This window comes from Salvelinus namaycush, chromosome 22 (assembly GCF_016432855.1).
Source record: "Salvelinus namaycush isolate Seneca chromosome 22, SaNama_1.0, whole genome shotgun sequence".
NCBI lineage: Eukaryota > Metazoa > Chordata > Actinopteri > Salmoniformes > Salmonidae > Salvelinus > Salvelinus namaycush.
The window spans coordinates 22,802,599-22,822,853 of NC_052328.1; positions in this window are offsets into that span (position 1 = coordinate 22,802,599).

The window sequence follows — 20,255 nt, forward strand, 5'->3', positions numbered from 1 at the left end:
TACCTAAAGCATTTAATAAAGACATTTATAGTACAATATTATGGGGAATGGGAGTGAGAGGGCTACTTCCACCATTTTGGGAAGGGACCACAGCAGTGATTGAATGAGGGTATGAGGCATGAGTTGAGGTGCTCAGATGATTGACTTCAGTGCAGGACAGGATTTAACTGTGAAGACAACAAAAAAATAACACAACACACTACACAGTTAGACAAAAGAACTAAGAATGAGTTTGTCCAAGCAAGGAGTAAAATCATTGATGTGTAATAATGTGATTGTGTTTGTGTATATGATTGATTCTACATAAAGTAATGAGAGAAAATTGATAGGGGTACTCACAGTGCTTGGAAAGGAAACATTCCATGTGCCAGTGGATGAGCGGGCACATGAGACGTGGCTTCAGTTTATGTCGAGAGAGTTGACAATGTTAGTGGAAAATTAAGACTTTCACGAAATCACACATGAAAGACACCAAATTAAAGCTACACTTGGTGTGAATCCAGCCAACATGTCTGATTTCAAAAAGGATTTATGGCGAAAGCACACCAAACGATTATGTTAGGTCAGTACATAGCCACAGAAAAACACAGCCATTTTTCCAGCCAAAGAGAGGAGTAACAAAAAGCAGAAATAGAGATAAAATTAATCACTAACCTTTGATGATCTTCATCAGTTGACACTCATAGGACTTCATGTTACACAATACATGTATGTTTTGTTCGGTAAAGATCATAACTATATCCGGAAATCTGAGTTTAGGCGGGACGCTACTGTCTCACTTGGCCAAAAGCCAGAGAAAATGCAGAGCGCCATATTCAATTACTATAAAAATCAAACTTTCATTAAATCACACATGAAAGATACCATATTAAAGCTACACTAGTTGTGAATCCAGCCAACATGTCAGAATTCAAATAGGCTTTTTGGCGAAAGCAAACAATGCTATTTTCTGAGGGTAGCAACAGAGTAAACAAAGAGAGAGGCATATTTCAACCCTGCAGCCACGACACAAAACGCGGAAATAACAATATAATTCATGCCTTACCTTTGACGAGCTTCTGTTGTTGGCACTCCAATATGTCCCATAAATATCACAAATGGTCTTTTTGTTCGATTCATTCCGTCGATATATATCCAAAATGTCAATTTATTTGGCGCGTTTGATCCAGAAAAACACCGGTTCCAAATTGCGAAACGTGACTACAAAATATCTCAAAAGTTACCTGTAAACTTTGCCAAAACATTTCAAACTACTTTTGTAATACAACTTTAGGTATTTTTTTACATAAATAATCGATAAAATTGAAGACGGGATGATGAAACTGTAGCTAGCCTTCTGGTAATGCGCCTCTAACAAACAAGACACTTCCAGTGACCCTAGTTCAAGATGGCCGTACTTCTTCATTACACAAAGGAAAAACCCTCAACCAATTTCTAAAGACTGTTGACATCCAGTGGAAGCGGTAGGAACTGCAAGAAGGTCAATTAGAAATCTGTATTCCCAATGAAAATCCATTGAAAAGAGAGTGGACCTCAAAAAAAGAATGGTTTGTCCTCGCGGTTTCGCCTGCTAAATAAGTTCTGTTATACTCACAGACATGATTCAAACAGTTTTGGAAACGTCATAGTGTTTTCTATCCAAATCTACTAACAATATGCACATCTTATCTTCTGGGGATGAGTAAATGCTGCCCCCTATCCTAGAGAAGTTTTAAACATCTCACCCACTTGACACATCAAAGTAGCCCAAGAAACGTTCCTGAATAAAGCCCTGATCATCCACATACCTGACGATAACTGACTACTGCAAGCAGACTGGTGGCATCATAGGTCCCAGAGTGGTGGGGAAATTTTTACCCCCTGTGGCCCAGAGGTTTTCCTTATCTGTTTACCTAACCAGGAAAACCCTGGACCCTATACGGTATGACAGGGATTAATCAGTTGTAAAAACCCTGTCAAACTGCAGAAACCGTATACGTGTTCATATGAATTATATTTCAACTAGATTAGGAGGGGGATTACCTCTACCCAGACACAGAGACAACAACTGATAGACAATAAAACTCACAGGGCTGAGTTTGCTTTATTCTTGTTTGCATCATGCAGGCCTATGCAACTGTAGGCCTTGTAAAAAATGTACTCACATCTGTCATCAGTATTATGTTGATTGATTAATTCCAGTTAATAATTTTGGATTGAAAACATATAGGCAGCCTAGCCAGATGAATTTTGTATATAAACCAAATTTGATCACATTGACATTTTCTCCTGACACACAAAGGACTATAAATACATAACGTTACCAATTAGTTACCCTGACCAAATGGACAGCGCACATAGGCTACCAGCTCGGCGGCGAAAGATGCACGCACACTTGAGCTGGTAGCTAGCTACTGCTACTTGCTACTGAAGTTAGCAAGGCAAATTGAAATAAATTGCACTAACTGGAAAGTTATAAAACCAAGAAAATAATTCATAATCTACCTCCTCCGTCTCCTGTAATTTGAAGAAACTAATTTGAATTGAATAATATCCCAAAAACACTAAACTATCACTTTTCAATCTCTATCCAATAATGTCACCAACTCACCAAGCTTCTCAACACATATAACCCCCCATAATGCTCTGTGGCACAACCCCAATACAACACACTAGGTTCATTCTCTGATCCTAATCCTATGATTGGATGGACAACATGTCAGTTCATACTGAAAAAGCTTTGATTGGTTGGAGGACATCCTCCGGAAGTGGTCATAATTACCATGTAGGTCTATGGAAGGGGGTGAGGCCTACGAGCCTCCTAGGTTTTGCATTAAAGTCAATGTACCCAGAGGAGGACAGAAGCTAGCTGTCCTCCGGCAACACCATGGTGCTACCCCAGAGAGTGCTGTTGAAGTTACTATAGACCTTCATTGCAAACAGTATTTTAATCAATTATTTGGTGACATTTGAATATATTTAGTATAGTTTTATAGTGTTTCACTATTTTTATTTTTATGAAATTTCCCTGAGGAGGATGGTCCTCCCCTTCCTCCTCTGAGGAGCCTCCACTGTTCCAAACACAGTTTACATGTGACCCATATCAAATTTGCGAATTCACACTGATGTAGCACACAGATGCCATACTCATTTCCTGTCACTGTTCCTTTACATTTTGGGGTGGTTGTCAACATCAGGTCATGTACAAAAAAACACTTATAACCTGAACGTCCAGACAGAGGTCGCATATGGAGGATCGGGTTTGTATCAGGATTCAGATCCATATATGGAGATGGTTTAAATCGGAAGATAAAATATCCGATTTTTTAGGGAAAAATCAGATAAGTATCAGATATGTTAAAATAACTGTTAAAAAAAAACTGTTTAAATCCTCATTTATTGATTTAATTCTTACTAATAACCCCCATAGTGGAGTATTTACATGTGATCATTGTCCCATAGTATGTATTAGAGATAAAACAGCAAAATACTAATCCTTGTTTAATTAAGAAGATACATTTTTTACGTTTTCTCCTCAAGGGTTTTTACATGACATGTTCTACTCTGATTCTACTGTACCCCTGACCTTGATTTGGCTCTGGAAAATGTTTCCTCCATAATTATTCCTCTGGCAAATAGACACTCTCCTTTTAAACAATTCAGAGTCAAAGATAGATCTAACCCTTAGTTTTCTTCTGAGCTTAATCAGATGAGAAATCAGGCCTGGGCCAAAGCAAGGAAAACTGACTCTGTAGTGGACTGGCATTCTTTCATACAATTGAGAAACAGATGTACTATCTCCATTAAGAAATCTAAATCAAGCTACTTGTTAAGCTGTGTCTCTGACTGCTGGTGATCCTTCAACATTTTGGAAAACAGTCAATGCACTGAAGTGTACATATTCCTCTTCTTCCCTGCATAAGAAAGTTCTGTCTGCATCATAACTAATCATTATTTGATCATGGCAGGCTTTTTATTTGAGAGAAACGGTTGTTTATTTGACCCTGGTCAGTCAATGGACTGCTCCTCCCTCTGTCAGCCTCTAGCTGATTCGACGGTTAACCCGTCATATTCTATTGAACCTTTGTTTTAATTTCAACAATTTACTATCTGTGATGTGCTAGATGCCTTGCTTAAGATTGAGGTAAAAACAAATCCATTGGGGCTGATATGCTTGATCCATTTTTACTGCAGCTCTCTGCCCCCCTGATTGTTAAATAATAATAAACCCATATTTTAAGTTGATGATTAAATCTGGTACTCTCCCCAAGGTTTGGAAGGCGGCCCATGTACTCCCACTTCACAAAGGTGGTGACCTTGATAAGATCTTTCGTATCTTTGAAATGTATCCTAAATGTACATCAGTCAGGTTTTAGACCAGGTCATAGTTCTATCTCTGCTGCATCCCGAGTTATAAATGACGTGGTTAACTGTATGGATAGAAGGCAACATTGACCTCTTCATTGACCTGTCAAAGGCTTTCGATACTGTTGATCACTCACTGCTAATTCAGAGGCTTTCCTCAATTGGCCTAGACCAGGCTGCATGTAACTGGTTTAAAAATGACTTGACAGATAGAACTCAATGTGTATCTACTGATGGTGTTAAATCACGTTTCCTGGATATTACAAAAGGTGTCCCACAGGGGTCGATTCTGGGTCCTGTACTTTTTACCGTTTGTCATTAACAATATTGACTTGTCTGTAAAAAAATTGTAAACTGCACTTGTATGCCTAGGATACTGTTGTGTATACTATTGCCCCCACAGTTGTCCAGGCTCTGTCTGAACTACCATCTGCCTTCATTATATTACAGAAAAACTTTATTGATCTGAAATTAGTAATGAATGCAGGTTAAACTAAGTATATGTTGTTCTCTAGAGCGCATAAAAATAACTCTGATGATTTAAGCATATGTGACTGACCAGCTCGATTCGGTCTTATGTAACAACATTTTGCATTGGGTAAAAGTAAAGACTCAGAGCTAGAAAATGGTATATCATACACTACAGTTGAGGAACAATGGGAAAGTAATTCTGCTTTGAAAGTTAATAAACTTGTAACCCCACGTTTGAGAAAATTACCTTTGAATGTTTTGGTAAACCTACTGGAGAGTTTAAGTATTACTTGAAGTAACAATAACTTCACCTGAATGCAGCACGTCTCATTTTCAAGGACAAATAGAAAGAGATACATCTTTGTATTCCACTGGGCCAAAGCAGAAGCAATCTGTCATGGTTCAACTGTGTGTATGCCTTCAATTTCAGCCTAGAAGAAGCCCCTCGTCCTGTTTGGCTACACAGTGTTGGGTCTGTGTTCATTCTGCGCTCACAGAATGGAAATATTCAGTTACTGCTCCCTATATGAGATGCATTTATAGTACTGTATCAATGCATACAATGTATCTATTGTAACTTGTGTTTGAGGGGAATCTGTCATAGTTGCTCAGGTAGCATCACTTCAAGGTTTGTTCAAATGACTCAAAATCCAGACCAAGATTTACACAAAGGTTATAGGAGTTAAGAAGGATCAGGCATGTCTTTGCATGAAAAATATATATATATATTAACACTGATAAGCAAAATGATGTGTGCTATGAATTAAAAGCTGCATTTTATTATCATCTTCTTGTAATTTAAATGTTTCCCAAGCCTCATGAATTGTCATCAGTTCATACTGTAATGCAATATAACTAAGATGATAGGACACTCGGCTGTCCAGTATATGCACTACTGCAAAGAAACAAATCTTCTTTGACACAGATAACTTTCAAGGTCATGTTGCCATAGAGACCACCCAATGTGCTTGCTTAATTTATGATTTAACTCATTCAGTGGTTTCACTGGTAAAGCCATGTGTAAATTCATTTACGGATCAATCCGGTTACACACTACGCATATTTTCTTAGATGAGAAATAATTGGACGGAATGATATGACCCTGAACTACTTGGGTTATAATAAACGATATAATGAAAAAAACAAATTGTCTGTTCATAGTACTCAGTGTTAGTCACTTGGCCTAGGGGGTGTACACCCACTCACCACCACGCAGGCACGCACACCTTCATGTGACAGATGGTGGCCTTTAGCTGTGCTGATCACTATTATTAACTCACACATACATTATCACACACCCATTATTCAATATATACATTATCACACACCCATTATTCAATATATACATTATCACACACCCATTATTCAATATATACATTATCACACACCCATTATTCAATATATACATTAACACACACCCATTATTCAATATATACATTAATACACACATATTATTCAACATATACATTGACATACACCCATTATTCAACATATACATTAACATACACCCATTATTCAACATATACATTAACACACACCCATTATTCAAGATACACATGAACATACACCCATTATTCAAGATACACATGAAAACACACCCATTATTCAAGAAAGACAGTAACATACACCCATTATTCAACATATACATAAACATACACCCATGAATTCAACATATACATGAACACACACCCATTATTCAACATACACATGAACACACACCCATTATTCAAGATACACATGAAAACACACCCATTATTCAAGAAAGACAGTAACATACACCCATTATTCAACATACACATTAACATACACCCATTATTCAACATATAGATTAACATACACCCGTTATTCAAGATACACATTAACACACACCCATTATTCAACATACACATTAACATACACACATTATTCAATGCACTGCAGACACAGTGGATGGATTTGAATACCATGTATAGACACATTTCTAGAAATGTGGGCATAATCAGAATGTAGACAAGATCAGGACAAAGGACTCATGTTAGCACCAGGTATAAACAGGGCGTAAGTGTGTCTGTTGTCATACACTCATCTATTATGGTAATCTGGTCAAATGGATGTTCCATAATGTGGGTTGGTGATGAAATAAGCACACATTGTTTGTGTGTGGAAAGTAGCACATATCACACCTTTTTACCGTAGTTATTGAAATGTAACATACTGTATGTCAAAGCTTTCTCTGTAAAGGGGAGCACGTCGATGTCAAAATGACCATTCTTGGAACAGATTCTGATTGTATTTTGTCAATCAATTGAGACAATCAATTTTGTTTTGTCAGTCAACACAGAACATCCCCATGGCATGTGGCAGTCACAGTGAGTCTACACCTAAACTCACGTATTTATTGTTATTTTTTACTGCTGCTCTTTAATTACTTGTTACTTTTATCTCTTACTCTTATCCATTTAAAAAAACTGCACTGTTGGTTAGGGGCTCGTAAGTAAGCATTTAACTGCACGCCTGTTCACCTGTTGTAGTAAGCGCATGTGTCAAAATAAATTTGATTTGATTTGATTTATTTCTAAATTGGATTCAAAGATAGAGGATGGGTCTGCAGGAAAAGAAAGACAAGAAAGAAAGAGCCACCACAAAGATGGATTAAATCTCTATTTTCCATTGTAAACAACCAACCCAGCAGGCAAAAATGTTTGGAATTAAGTCTTTATGATGTCATTTTAACCCGTTTTTGGCCGCTGGGAAGGCATAGGGTAAGAAAACAGTATAATACTATGAGGGGTTGGGTTAAATGCAGAAGACACATTTCATTTGAATGCATTCAGTTGTACAAATGACTAGGTATCCCCCTTTCCTTTCCGTTGTGATAGAGCTCAATAGCAGAGCTGTTACTAAGCTATGAATTGACGACTTCAGTGATCCAGTCTGTGCATGAAGTCTGCACTCAGCCAGATACGCTCTGGGATAATTAGTGGGAGAGACCCTGTTCCTGACAAGCCTTCTCCCTCTCACGCTATCACCCAGCTGTGAGGGAGTATGGAGCTGGGGGAGGCAGACACTGGAAGAGCGGAGGCATGGAGTGAGAATTGGACACATGTTGTGTGTGTATATGTGTGGGGATGGGAAACGGGGGCGGTATGACATTGCATCTGACAAACAGGAGACATCATCTCTTCTTGTGAACTACAGTACAAAGGCTCCTCACCCAGTTCCACTGGTCTACTGGCCACATCTTCTCTCCAAATCTGGAACAAAAATAATGAAGATGCTCTGTACAGATGGAGGAAGTAACACTTTCAGATACGGATTCTAGTCATTGAATTGTGTGACCGGATTATCATCTCAATTGGACGTCTCAACTGGACTCGAAAAGGACAACCACTGAATGCACCTTTTTTGTTTCAATCATTCCCATTACCTGTACATGACTGAACAATATCCAAATGTACTGTTTACCAGTCTTGGGGTCTCCACAACTTGAACTGTTTCTTGCAACAGCAGCTCAGCACGAACTCTGAAGAACATATACTGGATAGTGATTTATATTACTCACATGTGACCAACTGAAGCATACATCTGTTACATTATGTTAAAAGGGAGCATACAGTATGTCACAGAGACATTGGATTCATAATAGTCACAAATTACATTTTGGTTTGCTGTCATTTGCATTGAATTGTTGATGTGGTGATGTTTTGGGACAATGATGAATTTGACTTACAGATACACATTTGAGCCTGCAGCAACCCCCCTCCACAATACACACAATGCACACGTACACACACACAAACACACATACGCATACACACGCACGCACACACACACACACACACACACACACACACACACACACACACACACACACACACACACACACACACACACACACACACACACACACACACACACACACACACACACGCACATATGCAAACACCGACATACACGCAACATCATACAGCAGCAGATGTGAGTAGGCTATGACGTTAATAGACACTGAATTAACAACCTCCCTATGAATCTGATAGGGGATAAACACACCCCTAGTTGCCATGGTTTCCTGGCTCTAAAGTTTTGAAACTGTTGAAAATGCGTGGTGCATATTTGAAGACTATGTGATGGAGGAGGAGAGTTGGCAAAGCCATCAAACATATTGTAGCATCTCTGCTGCTCCAGGATCAGATCAGGCACACACATAGAGAGCTCTATTTACTGTCACAGGTGTCAACAGATAGGACAGGCACGGATAAATTCTGGGCTGATCGTTATTTGGTTCTGAAGCCACTCTCAGTGATGGGCTTATTGAACTGAGGGGGGTGCCTGATAGTTGAGGCAGTATGTACATGTAGGTAGAGTCGTGGTGTATCTGTATGTAAAACAGCTTCTATCTCAAGGCCATCAGATTGTTAAACAGCCACCACCAGCACAGAGAGGCGGCTGCCTACCTACAGACTTGATATCATTGGCCACTTTAATAAATGGAACACTAGTCACTTTAATAATATTTACATATCTCGCATTACTAATCTCATATGTATATACTGTATACTGTATCCTACACTATCTATTCTATACTATCTATTGCATCTTAGCCGCTCTGTCACTGCTCATCCATATATTTTATACTTATATATTCTCATCCCATTCCTTTACTAGATTGTGTGTATTAGGTATTGTTGTGGGATTTGTTAGATATTAGGTTTTGTTGTGGAATTGTTAGATTTTACCTGTTTGATACTGCTGCACTGTCGGATCTAGAAGCATCAGCATTTCGCTACACTCGCAATAACATGTGACCAATAACATCTGCTAACCACGTGTATGTGACCAATAACATCTGCTAACCATGTGTATGTGACCAATAACATCTGCTAACCACGTGTATGTGACCAATAACATCTGCTAACCACGTGTATGTGACCAATAACATCTGCTAACCACGTGTATGTGACCAATAACATCTGCTAACCACGTGTATGTGACCAATACAATACAATTAGATTTGATTTATTTCACGTTTTTCTTCCCCATTGTAACGATTCCTCATTCAACAATACAGTTAAAACCTTCATCTTACAGTAAAACATTTGACATCTATCTTTCCAAATATATTTTTGTATCTACAGTATGACTGTAGTAGTAGAGCCTTACAAAAATGTACTTTGCTTTATCTGAAGAAGATTGTAAAAGGCCCTCTGCATGGTAAACTGATTGATAGATTATCCCAGGTCTTGACAATGTCCCTAGTTTGAATAATATTCATTCTGGAATGGTCCTTCTGTTTGGAATGCAGCGGGTGAGTTTCCTTTCCATGTTGACCTTAAGTGGGGCAAACACAGGTATATTGATAGCTTGGGCTCCTCAGAATGTCCCCATTCTTGGCCAGTCTTTTCACATCTGAAGTATATCCTAATGAAATGAGTTAATTGATTCTCCTAAGCCAGGGGTTTTCGTTAGTCGAAACAGTGATTTTATGGTTCTAAGCCAGTGGTTTTTGTTAGTCCAAACAATTATTGTATGGATCAGCTTTACCGAGGTACTGCTTTGTCCTACTGATTGGAGAGGAATCCCTCTTATTGGGTGCTCTCTGACATATATCTGACTTACTGTGGCTCCTTAAGATTGACTTTTTCCTCCTAAGATTTCTTTATCAGGGCTGTTGACTTGGACGAAGGATTGTAGATGACCTGGACCATCTACAATCCTCTGTCCAAGTCAAAAGCCCTGCTAAAGAAATCTTAGGAGGAAAATGTCAATCTTAAGGGACCACAGTAAGTCAGATATATGACAGAGAGCTATATTCATCCTATATGACAACATCCTGTTCATGTCATCCTTTCATTAAGAGATGCTCCAATATTCCACATAATCACATTGTGGCGTGTGGTGTCACACACACCACACATCAAATTGTGATCTCTAAATGATATCACAACAGTGAAAGGTTCTATCCCCCTGTCTCCACCTTTGTTCCTGGTCAAGCACTATCTCAGGCAGATGAAAAGGGGGATAGACCACACTGTTTCAGTTTGAATCTCAAAGCACATAAAGAGCTAAACAAACCAAAAAACACATTTAAATTGAGAGGGTAGAGATAGAGATTGAATGTCTCGATTTGGTTTAGGATGAAAGGCTGGGAGTTGAGACAGTTTGGATATTTATATTACACAACCTCCACCTCTACAGCTACAACAGCTACAATATGTAGTGAGAGGGGTGAAAATACCTTTCTGAACCTCTGGCTTAACATAGTGGTGGTGGGAATGTGTTACATCTCCATGTTCCCACTGGGAAAAAACGCTTTGAATCAACTTTGCAACACAAACGATGTGACGACGTTGAATCAATGTGGAAAACTGATTGTATTTGCAAAAAGTCATCCACGTAAATGAATTTAGTATCCCCCCCAAAACTTTTAACCTAAATCCAATGACACAGTGACATTTTTTTGTTGATTTCACAATGAAGTCACATTAGTTGAAAACTCAACCAGATGTAAATCAAAACTAGACGTTGAAATGAAGTCTGTGCCCAGTGGGCCGTCTCAGAGATAGAACGACCTGAACTGATATGATGAGTGACATATGTATTTTGCTTGTATAATTTATATTCCCTATTCTTTCATCTAGAACATTATGAGTATGAAGAGAAAGAACTATAGGCTTAAGAAACACATCAATATGATATGGTCTTTCATTTACAGTTTGCACTTTTTTATCCCTTTCGTAATCTTTACTAGTGTATGCTCTAATGTTCTATTCCATCTTAAAAGTAGCAAGGTGCACGTATCTCTGCCATGTTTAGTCTTTTTTCATCTTCTACTCTGTGTATTTGGATCAACAGACTTGTTGGCATGGATGGCACTTTACATAAGAGTTGAAGGTAATCAGATTTTGTTTTGACAGAAAAAAAGCAAACACCCTTTAAAAGCAAATTCATTAAATGTTGCTTGCTGAAAATTGATTTAATTGCTGTTGATGAATGTGTTATTCAATGCATTTCCATGGGCTATAGTAGTAAAGGTACCTACAGGGCTCCTAAAATTCCAAATCAAATAGCAAAATGATCCATGTTATGACCATCTTAAAACAATTCCATATTAGCTAAGTAGAACACTCCAGGGTAATGGATTTCAGTAGAGTACGAGTGTGTGTTTTCATGCAGGTCTACATCGAGTCATTGATGAATGGAAGTAGCAGCCTGGATATGCCCCTGGTATACTAACCGATGGTAATAAACATGGCCAACATGCTAAATGGAGAGTGAAGGTCATACATTGTCAGAGATAGAACTTTATCTGAGAGACAGACACCATTATATCAGACTAAATGGACCTTATTAGAGTTAAATGTACGTGTTAATCATTTAGCAGATGCTGTTACCCAGTGCGACTTACAGGAGCAATTAGGGTTAAGTGCCTTGCTCAAGGGCACATGTCAGTAACATTGCATTAAACTACATCCACTACTGACTGTACGTTTGTTTATCCCATGTGTAACTCTGTGTTGTTGTATGTGTCGCACTGCTTTGCTTTATCTTGGCCAGGTCGCAGTTGTAAATGAGAACTTGTTCTCAACTGGCCTACCTGGTTAAATAAAGGTGAAATACATTTTTAAAAACAAAAAAAACAAACAAGGCACAGTCATAACCGATGGTATGAATTTGAATTTCATTAAAGAAGATCCTCAAAATATCAGGTACAACTTTCCTTAGAGTAGCAGAGGTGATTCAGTGAACTGTGCTCATCTAATGAGAAACCTGTGACCTGAAAACTCCTGTTAGCTCAGTGGGCAGTCTTCAGTTATACAAACCTTATTGATCATATGAGAACACCAAACAGTCGACAACACATACTCCTAACATCCCTTCTCTCAATATAATCATAATTCCTTCCTGACAATGTCAGAGTCCAGACAACAAACAGACCACGTTTTAAAACAAACTTCTATGGGCAAAAATAAAACTATCAGAAGATAATTTATATGCATGCATATCCAGATTATAAATTCCTTTCCTTCCTCTGTTATTCTAGTTCATGATTAATGAATAAACAGATGGTTGAAAATTCAAACTGCATAAATCACATACTCATTAACAGTTAGGGAAGCATCTTCAGCTGCTGGTGCAGTTAGTCAACACAATATGGCCACTTACAAACTGTCATTAAGAACACCTAAGTCTTCATTAAAAATACACAAGTGTTCTTATCACTACGTGGTGCTCTGAAATAAACGTTTAGATCAATATCAATTAATTCCGCATTACTATGGAAATGACAGGTTTCTGGCTACTCCTTGACATGTTTGTCTACTCTGTATCGTAATTACAAAGAAAGGACGAAGATTTCTCGGATCTATTTTTAAATGCAGAATATGATAGGATTCCCTCCTCCAGAATTTCTTGTTGGTTGTTTAATTCGGGGGGATTACTCAGCATTGGCTCTGACTCACCCATGTAAAGCAGTAATACTATGTTTTGCTTCTTGGTGCAGCAAATGTCACTACAGTTACTGTGAAAAGTAACATTTCCCATATGTCAGTATGTTTGTGTGGGTGATAGAGTTTTGAATAATGTGTGTCTCAAGGCAAAAAGATATCAGGACAACTTTTCTGCAATGTTTATTTCATGTTGCTTGTTTTTGTGCATCTTTGCATGCATTCTTGTGTGTGTGTGTGTGTGTGTGTGTGTGTGTGTGTGTGTGTGTGTGTGTGTGTGTGTGTGTGTGTGTGTGTGTGTGTGTGTGTGTGTGTGTGTGTGTGTGTGTGTGTGTGTGTGTGTGTGTGTGTGTGTGTGTGTGTGTGTGTGCGCGCGCGCGCGCATACTGTAATAGAGTAGAGAACCTATAGTAAAACCCACAAAGAAAAACCCAGACTCAGGCACACACATACCCACAGATTCTCACTGAAACGTTGAAAGTCCCTCAGTTTTTATTCAATCGGTGAACGAAGAAAGAGAACAAAGCAACAACAAAACTATTTCCAGGGTGCACTGTAAAATACTGAGGTAACAGACTGAATCTTATCTCTCACTATATTCCCCAGGGTTTATATTATTATGCTTTATCTATCTGGTGGTGTCCGGAAATAATTCTATTGAAAGGTGAATACAGGTTGGACCACTTCACTCCTTAATTGTTTTTAAAGGGCAACTTGAGTTAAGTTCTCCCATCTTTTATTGCTTTGAAACCTGAACAATGTGCAGCTCAGGAAGGCATTGTGATAGTGAAAGGTTATGGCAGCCTTACTGAGAGGAGTTGAAATGATGATGACTCACAGAGAGCAGCCACTAGGTTATCGACAACAGCTGAAGAAGATCAAACCACCCCAGGCAGAATACCTGAAAACACACACACGCTAATGTCAGCATTGTTGTTTTAAAGGAGTGTCTGCATACTGGAAAAGTTGCTATCTAGGTGATTTATCAAACAAAATCTGAATCTTAAATGGCTTGGCTCGTGTCATTTTCATTGGGAGTCTAAAGAAATGTTGAGGGATTGAAACAATGTGGCTGAGAATTACCAATAAGATAGAATCTGTGATTGTCTGGATGGGTTGTGTTGAGGTCTTTCAATTATTATAATAGTTTTTATCTCCCACAGGTAGAATACAGTATTCCTTTTCTGAGTTCAGGAATAACATCAAAAATTTAGCCAGTTTGCTAAAATCTATCTTGACCATATGGGACATAACTCAATTTAGTTGATACTGTAGCTGCATTGGTCTAATATCTTACCAGTGATGCTGGCCAACATGCGTGCTTTAATGAGCCTCACACAGCTCTTTTTTATATGCTCAACTGTGATGAGCTTTAGCCTCATTGTACTGTCAGCTGACATTATATGGCTGGTGGACTGTTGCCTGGCTAGCCAAACTCCTTGCTCTGGTCAAACGCTACGCCACACCCAAGGACGTACATTTGTCTCCGCAATGAGTAGGTACGTCCCCAACGATTTCTAGAACGTAAACACATTCTAACCATTCTGATTGGTTCCAGAAACCTTGGATTGGGCCAGAGCCAGAACACGCATGGGTAAAGCGGCGTTTGATACCCTGATTGTTTAGAGATGATCCAATCGCTGATTACTTTGTTTTGTATGACACCCCTAATTTTGACGTCACCACAAACGACTTCAACGATGGCAGTCTCAGACTGAAGAATGTACTGTAGCGAACATAGAGCAGCGGAAGAATTCAGTTTGAGTGTCAGGCAAGGTGGACTGTGCCACAATGTTATCATTGTCCACAGATCATTGTCCACGATAAGCAACCCTGATTCTATAAACATAAGACTAACGCTTGTGGGGAACATATACAAGATAGAACCAAAATGTCTGAGGTCTCCTGAGCAGCCTTATGTACTTGCCATAGATGATGCCTGTTCTTATCCTGTCTGCGCTAACTTTTACTTCTCCTAATGAGGCTAGGCCTTCCCACGAGGTGGGGTTGTGTGAAGTCGGCCGCCTCACTCATCTGTTCTCCCTCGCTCCTCCACTTGTTATCTCTCTATCTACCTACGCTCTGTAATTTAGTCACAGGTATTCACCGTGGCTGGTGCAGGTTTGTTTCCATCTCAAGCTCACTCCGTGACTCTCAAAGGTTTGAGGAGGCAGGTACTTTGCTAATAGTTTCAATGAACTGCCTATGTGTACTGAATTCATGTGAATGTATTTATATAACCCTTTATAAACCTAAAGTACATTTTAAGACTTCTCACAGACATTGATATCAGCTCATAGTTTCATATAGCGTTCCTTTTCAAAGCCATAAAGTATGGGCTATTATTAATACAGGTTTCATAATAGTCATAGTTGTAGTCCGCTATAAGCATTGAAAACTAATTTCTCCTTATAATGGCTCCCATTAAGAATCTATTAGATAGTTCACAGAAAGTGTGATCAAAACTTTTTGGGGAACCTTTCCCTCAGATCCATTGTGTTAACAATGAATACTGACAGGTGAAGAACTTGCTGACTAAAAATGAAGCAGATGATTTTACAGTGACCTTTTCAATTGTCAACGCTCCAGTGAAAATGTATCATCATGATTCATGACATACAGATGTAGGATCTTAATTTGAGCCAGTTTGCTACATCATGAAGCAACAAGAAATGTGAAATATTATGTGGATTATAATGAACGGACAATTTTTGTAGGGGTTGATCATTTTTTTGTTACGGCAAATCAAGTCTGACATTTTAAAGTGGAAATTATAAACTTCAGAACCTTTTTCAAACCTTGAATACACTACAAGTTAGAATTTCCTGCAACAACAGAGTGATCAAATTAAGATCCTACATCTGTATGAAACATCTCCATAGAGATAATGGAAGGGAAATAACTCCATAGAGCCCCACAGTGGAGGTATCATAATAACCATAAAACCTAGCAGGCAAACAGGGAAAAGGTTCATTTTTCCCATAGGGAATTTTAGAAACTTAAAACAAGGACTGATTTTCATGTAGGCTTGCCTTGGCGTGACGTTTTGATAATCATGTAAATCTCTCTCGGATAAGGGGAATTTTATTAATATATTTAGCTCTATTTACTCTGAGATTCGAAAATACTGATTAGCATCATAGTAGACATCATACAAGACTACAAATCCCTGCAAGCTCCTGCACGTCATCTCTAGCTGACACCTTTGCTAACAGGTATTGTGTCAATTTAGAACTTGTACAAGACTGTTCACAGAATTGTCAATTGAAATTAATGTAGCCAATTTATTCATTACTGTATTTAGCTAACATTGGATAGTTAATCCAGAGATTCTTACCTTTGCCTCTGTTTGGCAGTCTCGTCCAGATCATTATGGCATTTGTAGTTCTTTATGATAGCCACATTAGCAGCTAATTAGCATTTCATTTTCAAGGGGTAAATACAGGCGGATATATTGATAAAATTCACCTTGTCCTAGAGAGATTTACACGGTTATCAAAACGTCATGCCAGGGTAAGCCTACACGAAACACAGCCCTTATCCCCTCTGGGTAAAACGAATGGTGGAAAAACAATTGGAACCAGTTCCTTGTTTGATTGCTAGGTTCTATGGGTATTATGACTCATACTGTGGTACTCTTTTTGAAGTTCACTTTCATTTCTGTGTTAGTTTAGACCATTTTGTGAGGTGGTGATGGGAAGGGCGATGAGCCGTCATTACCCATCATCCTTTGGCTCTGTCACAGCTGCCTGCTCACTGTAGCGCTTCTAGAGATATGCCCCCCCTTTCCCCTTTCCTCTGTTCTCTTTCCTCTTTTTCCACTTATTTCCTCACAACCCTGCAATTACCATGGCCCTTAATTGTCAACCTGTTTCTATTGTGAAATCCCAGGGTAAGAGAATGTAGCTGCGCTGTCATCCTTTCAGCAGGGTAGAGGTGGGTGTAACGTATTTTAAACGATTAATCCTCAAACAAATTATCCTTCCTACATTGTCTGTGACTGGATAACTGGATGACTCTTTATGATATCCATACTACTAGATGGCCAACATTTTGAGCTAGCAGATTGTGAGGGTCTGTCTTGTTATAGCAGTGAAATGCACACAGATGTCAGCTCTCAAACCATATCCTTGTCACTTAATCAAAGACAAGACTAGTAGTTGGCACTACTTCTTCACCAGTAACATGTATTGAGCTACAATAAAAATAGTCTCCTTAGCTTATTTTGTATGACTGCAATGGCCAATGATGAAAAGTGTGCAATAGAGTTGACTATCATGTCACAATAACTAATAAGAACTACTGGACAGTATGATACCTCCAAAGGCATTATGCATACAACCAAATAACTTGAGTGAAGCATTTTCCCTTTTGAAATGCACAGCATTTATTTCAATAAAGTCACAAATGTATTTAGCAAAATTGAACACTGCTTTTAACAAAATAAATATACATTTTCATCTGTCTAGGGCATCAAACACTCAAAGGAAATGAAAGTAATACACTTTACCTTGGTTGCCAACATCACCAAAATTCATTAACTTTACAAGTGAAAATGTAATCTACAGACCGCTCAGGTGACTCCTCTATAGATGAAGTGGTAATACTGTGGGTGTTAGTAATGTAGAGCAAAAATAGAATGTTTAAAAATGCATTATACAGTATAGATATAATGGCTATACTATCACATTCAAATACAAAATTATCCAGTTTTATGATGATGTGATAATGATGTGATAATACAATTTAATAATATTCAAGAAACAGTTTGATGACGCCACATCATCAGCTTACCATACACTACCATCATACAGATGTAGGGTCTTAAATTTGAGCCAGTTTGCTACAGCAGGAAAACAATCCTGCAGCAACAGGAAATGTTAAATATGACGTGGATTATAATTAATGGCCATTTCTTGTATGGGTTGATACATTATTTGTTACAGCAAATCCATTCTGAAATTTTTGTGGAAATTACAAACTTTAGAATCCTTTTAAAACCTTGAATAAACTACAAGTTTGCATTTCCTGCTCAGCAGGAACATTCTCAGCAACAAAACAGTGATCAAATTAAGACCCTACATCTGTGTACTATGTCGCCGAGTCACTGTATACACTTTTGCAGCTATATCGCACAAGGTATCATACCAACAAAAAAGTATATAAAATGCTTTATATTCCCATAGTTATCCATCCAGATGTTACTACACTTAGGTGATAGTGATACAGAGACATGTTATCCCTTTTACAGTGATATAATAACGCGTTTGAAAGGCACTCAATTGTGTAGAATTTTGCCCATGCAGCTACATCATCTTAGCTATGCGAGTCATAGTCAGGGCATGCTACCTTGCACACCAACTCATTGGGCCCAGGAACAGTGAATCCTGGTGATGTTGCTACACTAATGAGCAGCAACATATGTCAAAATCTAATTTGTCTTATCTGAAGTCATAAATGCTACAACAAGAAATCACTCCATCAAAACCACTCGGTTGGAATGAAACCATTTAAAACTAATTAACATACTTTAATGAACTACGAGTGACTAACTGGCTTAGCAACAGTAATTCATGACCCACATGACTCTCCGTCAATTAAGGAAGTCATGTTTTCTCACTCATGTCACATCATGAGACAACAGAGCAACACTTAACCCTGCTCAAAACTGCGAAAGTAAAGGCCTCCCGGGTGGCGCAGTGGTCTAGGGCACTGCATCGCAGTGCTAGCTGCGCCACCAGAGTCTCTGGGTTCGCGCCCAGGCTCTGTCGCAGCCGGCCGCGACCGGGGGGTCCGTGGGGCGACGCACAATTGGCCTAGCGTCGCCCGGGTTAGGGAGGGTTTGGCCGGTAGGGATATCCTTGTCTCATCGCGCTCCAGCGACTCCTGTGGTGGGCCGGGCGCAGTGCGCGCTAACCAAGGGGGCCAGGTGCACGGTGTTTCCTCTGACACATTGGTGCGGCTGGCTTCCGGGTTGGAGGCTCGCTGTGTTAAGAAGCAGTGCGGCTTGGTTGGGTTGTGCTTCGGAGGACGCACGGCTTTCGACCTTCGTCTCTCCCGAGCCTGTACGGGAGTTGTAGCGATGAGACAAGATTGTAATTACTAGCGATTGGATACCATGAAAATTGGGGAGAAAAGGGGTTAAATTTTTAAAAAAATAATAAAAAACTGCGAAAGTACGAAATCAATACAAAGCAACAATCTCTTCTCAGGTTTTTCTCTCCACTCTCTCCACTCTCTCCACTCTCTCCACTCTCCAACCATGGCTCACTACTTAGGTACAGTTGAAGTCGGAAGTTTACATACACCTTAGCCAAATACATTTAAACTCAGTTATTCACAATTCCTGACATTTAAGCCTAGTAGAAATTCCCTGTCTTAGGTCAGTTAGGATCACCACTTTATATTAAGAATGTGAAATGTCAGAATAATAGTAGAGATAATGATTTATTTCAGCTTTTATTTCTTTCATCACATTCCCAGTGGGTCAGAAGTTTACATACACTCAATTAGTATTTGGTAGCATTCCCTTTAAATTGTTTAACTTGGGTCAAACTTTTCAGGTAGCCTTCCACAAGCTTCTCACAATAAGTTGGGTGAATTTTGGCCCATTCCTACTGACAGAGCTAGTGTGTCTGAGTCAGGTTTGTAGGCCTCCTTGCTCACACACGTTTTTTCAGTTCTGCCCACAAATTTTCTATAGGATTGAGGTCAGGGCTTTGTGATGGCCACTCCAATACCTTGACTTTGTTGTCCTTAAGCCATTTTGCCACAACGTTGGAAGTATGCTTGGGGTCATTGTCCATTTGGAAGACCCATTTGTGACCAAGCTTTAACTTCCTGACTGATGTATTGAGATGTTGCTTCAACATATCCACATAATTTTCCATCCTCATGATGCCATCTATTTTGTGAAGTGCCTCAGTCCCTCCTGCAGCAAAGCACCCCCACAACATGATGCTGCCACCCCCGTGCTTCACGGTTGGGATGGTGTTCTTCGGCTTGCAAGGCTCCCCC